This window comes from Thunnus maccoyii, chromosome 12 (assembly GCF_910596095.1).
Source record: "Thunnus maccoyii chromosome 12, fThuMac1.1, whole genome shotgun sequence".
Classification (NCBI taxonomy): Eukaryota; Metazoa; Chordata; class Actinopteri; order Scombriformes; family Scombridae; genus Thunnus; species Thunnus maccoyii.
Genome location: NC_056544.1, coordinates 11,227,990 through 11,233,989, shown reverse-complemented (window position 1 = coordinate 11,233,989; position 6,000 = coordinate 11,227,990). Strand labels below are relative to the sequence as shown.

Sequence of the window (6,000 nt, the reverse complement as noted above, 5' to 3'; positions counted from 1 at the left end):
CAGCAGCAGCAGCAGCAGCAGCAACAGATCCCACAATTACGAGCGCAGCAACAGCTACTGGTGGGGAGCAGCTTGCCTATCAACTACTGCGCCAGCGGCTCAGGAGAGCTATGTAGGACTCACCAGGCTCCACTGCTGCAACAGCAAGAGCAGCAGCAGCAGCAGCGGCAGCAAGGCGCACTGGGGCTCTGTCCCCAGCGTCCGCAGCACTGTGAACAAGACCGCAATAAGTCTGGGAGGATCACCGCGCAAGGAGATCAGGCGCAGCCACACAGCCGCGACTCCCGCGTAACCCCCCCGGTAACACAACAGGCATACGCGGAGAACTCGTCTGCGACTGGCAGCAACAGCAGCAAAGACAGCCCCAACTACGGCTCGAGCTATCACCTGTGGCCAGAGAGCCCGCATAAAGGAGAGGAGAGGATACGCATCGACCTGCATAAGGTAGATTTTTCATCTTGTCTCATGCGATATCACGGCTAATCATCCTTTAATGACACAAACAAACTGGTCTTAACGTTTTCACTCAATGACCACGCCTGTCATATGATTTTGATAGAGCACAGGCGGCTATGTGTGTGGTGTGCGCGCGCTTGGTATTTGTGTGTGTGTATATGTGTGTGTGTATAAAGGCAGCTATTTGAATCGTCATTTTATGTCGAGCAGCTTCTCCAAAAAGCACAGATGCAACTATGATACATGTAACCAAATGCATGACATTTCTTATCTAAAACGATTAGTTTCATTTGGTCACACAAGCACGCGCGTGCACGCACACGAATTCTCCCGCGAACACACAAACACACACAGGCGCGCGCGCACACACACCTGTTCCATGTTGCAGTGTTGTTTTGGGTAGAACAGCTGAACATATTCTAATGACGCTGGCTGGCGGGTGAGTTAGAAACAAAGCGTATGTTGGTTCATCAGATCAGAGAGGTATCTGAACGGCGGAATTTTAATATTTTGGCTTCCAGACAAGGCTCTGACACAATGGTTGGCTTCGTATCATTAGGCCTGTACCTGTCAGTGTGACCGCTTCTTGGCAGGGAGCTCAACATACTTCCAAACTCACTTTACAGTAGGCTATGTACTCTATGTGCAGCTTGGGGAGCACTTAAAACAACATCCAACACCATATAATACATTATTTGTATAATAAAAATAAAAGTAAAGACATTTTGTGGAAATAAAAACCTCCAAAGGGATTTTTTCATCTCAAATAAACGACAATCAAGAGGACAAACCCGTTGATCGATTGAAAGATTCTGAATAACAACAAAGATGAAAACATCTTGAGGACATAATGTCAGGCAAGGTTCACAAAATAAGTGAAATAAGTGGTGAGTGGGATGTATGGGGTGTATGTGTGTATGTCAGCATGTACATATGTGTTAAAATAGAGAAAGAGAGAAGGAACAAGGGAATAAAGTTATTCTGAGGGATAATACAAGGTCGGTTCAACAGATGAAACATCTAGGCCTATTTCAGATTATTAAGAGATATAGATTAACTGGCAGTCCCGTCGAGATCCATATCTTATGGAGAACTAATGATTTTAGGAGGGTGTTAGCTGCAGCATGAGAAATATTTGAATAGCTGTATAAATATGTAAAAGTACAAGTTTGTCATGTGTTTTGTTGGGGACAGAATATTTTGTCAATGGAAGTCTGACTTCAATGTTCTTTGGCTGCTCAGAGTTGTAGAACAAATTGTTTTGGTGAAGTTTGGAAATCGAAGGGATTTGAGTAAACCTGGAAACCAAACTGACATTGTAAGGTTAAACCAGAAAAGCTAAATTAAGCTACAATGTTTTAAAAGACATAGTTGAACCAAAATGATGATTTTTATTTTCAAAAAATAATCAGCTCAGTTGCCACTACTGTTATTGTTTTTCTCCTCAGTATTTACTCCAGGTGCTGGCGAGGTGAAGCTTTTATATCACAGGATAGGAGAGAGAAGAATAGGAGGCAGCATCTAAATAGGCGCACAAGGCTCCTTTTTAAAATGCTGCAGCTGTTTTCAGGGGCTGAGCTGGCACCAGCAGCAAAAGGTGGTACATCGAACCACCTTGACATGACTGTTCTGAACTTGGCTCAGTTTTGGAGCATCAGCAAAACACCAAAATGTCCAAATGACTGAAGTGAAAGTAAACTTTTTTTTTTTCTTGAAGTTGCCACCTTCTTATTTCTGGTAAAAACCAGAGGGACAACTGTACATTAAAGCAAAGACATGAATGTGGTAATTTTAGAGTAGTGTAGCTAATTCCTCTGGTTACATAACATTACAATTGTTCAGATGTATTTTTTCAGAATATAGAGTTTGCCACTTTTTCTTCAAATACCTAAAGGTAATGTTATATAATCTTACTATTAGACTTCAGGGCTCCATTTTCTTCCAATCTGTTGCCTATATTACATCTTAGAAGTCAGTGGTGTTGCACAATGTGCATCAAAAATCACTGTAAATATGTTTGGATGTTGTGAATCATCAACAAGTAACCAAGACTGAAAAATGCTTGATATCTGTCCATGTACCACTATAAAATGTGGTCTGTTAAAGATCCCCTCCAGACATTTTTCAAGATATTTAAAATGCTCTGCTTTAAATAATTGTTTGTGTCTAATATGGTTTTTTCACAACAAAATGTTTAATTACAATCCTTAAAATGAAATGTAATCCATCTCCCTCATTGAAATATTCAGAATCTATGAATATGCAAGTATTTTTCATTTCAAAAGTTTAACTGCTGGATACAAGATGTCTTCTACATCACTAAAAAGTCCACTCGCAGTGTTTGTGCACTGCAGGCTTCAAGTTTCATACTTGTGCGTACTGTTGCATACTGGACCATGATTAGCTTCCAAACTACATATCACAAATCCTGCTTTTAGGCCCACCCATTAAAATCAGATTTAAATTGGGCACAAAGAAACTTTCCACTCTCAGCAGATTAATTTTAAAACAGCCTTCTAATGTTAAACTCTGCACATACATCACTCCGCACAGTGAAGCTCAAATATCCAACTGAAGTAACGAGAAGAAAAACACATTTTTGAATGAAGGGGCACTTTAAGAATGCAAGGATGTGATACTGTGTAAAAGTCAAAAAGAGTCAAAGAACATTCATTGTTGTTTAAAGCAGCTGGGATTTGTTTTATGTCTTTTCAGGTCATTCTGAATATGACACCACAGGATTGTTTTGTCTTTTCTAAACTGATCTGATGGCTAAAGTGAAATTAAAAGCTGGAAAATGCAGCAGGGTATCAGTCATGAAAGACTATATTCCCAGATACTGTAGCAAAATGAGGCAGCAATATGAAGGAGTCATTGAAACAGACAATTTATTGACTTTTCCATAACTAAATATATTCAGAATGGTAATATGACTTAATTATCACAGCTGCCCAGCATTTAATCCACACTGTAGACTCCAGATTAACTGTACACATTTATGTATTACACAACTATTGCATAATCCCATTTTGGAAATCTGAAAAAAAAAAAAACACAAACTTCCCACTGTTCCCATGACAGACTGCCTGAGTATCAAACCTTTTCCATTTGCTCAGATCCAAAGTATTTTGATACAGCTAGACGTGCTTATCTTTTCACAGATATTTGTGGGATCGTGGTTACATCTTATTGACTCGCCCTTAATGAGACAGCCTCTACCCCTGCTCCCCGTTTGAAATCCCTTAAACAAAACACTTGTGACAGAACAAGCCTGATAAAGTGTATACGATTACAGTAGCCACACAACACACCCTGAAACTTAATAGCTAGCCCACTGAACTGATGGGAGGGAGTACGAAATTGTGTCCTGCCTCAATAACATTGTGCTTTGAAAGGTGCATTGCTGCTCCTATTGTGCTAGCCTGTGTAAGTACTCTAATGCGCGCCACTTACTGCTATGGTGATATCCCCTGCAGGGACACTGTAGTGGCTACATAAACACTGGTGGATTTGTTTGCGTTTAACAAGGCTATTTTTTGAGGATACACAGACATAAGATTTAGCAAAAACCTGTGATTTTCACTTTACAGTTTGGCATCTTTTTCTGTAGTATGACAGACCACAAAATGCCAAAATGCCAAGTTTAAATGACAAGAAAACAAGAAATACAGCAATAATAGGAATTCCACTTTTATCTGTTTACATTTTAGCCTGTTAACATTTTGTTGCTTTGATGATTTATAGGAACCCAAGCCTGCAGAATCCCTCCTGGTGCATTCTGGGTGACTATATGGATCAATGATTTACAGCTGCAAGTAACAACTATTTTCGTTATTGATCAATCTTGTGGTTGTTTGTACAATTATTAACAGGGGAATGTTTTTTGATGATTATGTTAAACTGTCAAAATGTGGAAACAGTGTAAAATCACCACCATCATCTCCCAGAGCCCAAGGTGATATTTTCACATTGTTTGTTTTGTTAAACTAACACTTTGAAACCCCCAAATATTCAATTTTCAATGACATAAAATTGAGAAAACTAGCAAATTCTCTCACTTTAGAAGCTAGAAGCAGAGAATGTCATGCAATTTTCCTTAATAAATGAGGATTCGTCGTTAGCAGGCACAGTGAAGCAACAGAAAATGTCTGATTGTTATTCAGTTTATGTGATGCTGTCTTATGGTTTGAAATACAACAAGTCTTTGTGCTGCTTATTCACTATTTACTAGTATTACACGATGCAAATATAGCCTTTCATAGTTTTGCCCTTGAAGAAAACGCCAAAGTAGAAATCAGATGAAGGGTTTTAAAAAAAAAAGAAGAGAGGAAAATATTCATAGCCTGGCGTCTTCTCCTGTCACATCACCCATGTTTGTTGGGTGTAGCGGGCCTGTAAGCTGCTCCGCCGTAGCGACGTGTGTGTGTGTGTGTGTGTGTGTGTGTGTGTGTGTGTGTGTGTGTGTGTGTGTGTGTGTGTGTGTGTGTGTGTGTGTGTGTGTCAGGCAAGTGCCAGCCCACCTTTCAGGAGAACATAAGGTTGTATGTGTCATTGCAGAATGGATGGCTTGAAAGAGGAGCAAAGCTATTACAGTAAAGCCTTTTGTACAGCTCCTGCCAAACTGAAGTCCAACACGCTTATAATCACCCCATATGATCTAGAAAAGGTCAACACAGTATATATCAGAGTGGCACTTGCAACCAACTTAGTGTCTCTTTGACACTGTCTGGAGGATTTAGTGTGGTTGTGTTTAGAACTGGTTAAGCTTTGAAAAGTAGAGAGTGTGTGATTGTGTTCCCCAGAAACATGAAGATTAACAAAAGTGGAAGCATTTCCTACAAGGGAAAAAAAAGCAATCTAAAGACTTCTTATTCCTTTAAAAAAAAGTGTTTGAAATATTCCCAGTCTGCTGTTTTCATCCATTTAAATCATATTGTTTAGTATTTCGTTTCTTCTCTTTCCAGTCTTCGGTTTTTCTCATCATTTATTTTAAGTGAATCCTCGCAAAGACTGGTGTTTTCCACTTTCCTCCTGTCTAAATTAAGGAAAATGCTGAGGTAATTGGGTTGCCGGCTTTCTTTAAAAAGATAGTTTGTCTTATCAGTCGCATGTTTGTGTTGGCCCTGAGATAATGCTGAGGTAACATTCAACGCCGGAGCTCGGAACAATTGATGTCGACAGATCTGCTTACAGCATTATGATTTACTAGCAGGCTATGCCAAGAGAGACATTATGTTGATTTAAACTTTCTCTATCGGTCATCTCGGCTGTTGTTACAGGGCCCCCGTTTGTTCCATGTTTCCACTGCCTTCTGCGTCTTACAAGGGCAGCCAACACCTTTAAAGTAAACACACTGCTGAACAATTAAATGTCAGACATGGGGCTGATCCTAGCTCACATCCTCTATATATGATGAAGGAGTGCCTCTGCTGTAGATCTCTGATAACACTATTGTATGAAGAGACCTAGGTGTGAGCTGTGGGAGCCTCTTAGATTCGGCTGCAGCTGGCAACACACAGACAGTAAGTATGAACATGAAGCTCT

The 6,000-nt window shown here is 40.0% G+C and overlaps 1 protein-coding gene across 1 annotated transcript in view; it reads left to right on the top strand.

The window, feature by feature from the left end:
- Positions 1-5,902: 5,902 nt before the first annotated feature.
- The window catches only part of kcnn1a (potassium intermediate/small conductance calcium-activated channel, subfamily N, member 1a), a 40,451-nt gene continuing 40,353 nt past the window's right edge, over positions 5,903-6,000 (top strand). The window contains exon 1 of the mRNA XM_042429881.1: positions 5,903-5,978. The gene's annotated coding sequence lies outside the window, so the exon portion shown is untranslated. The remainder of the gene's footprint in view (positions 5,979-6,000) is intronic.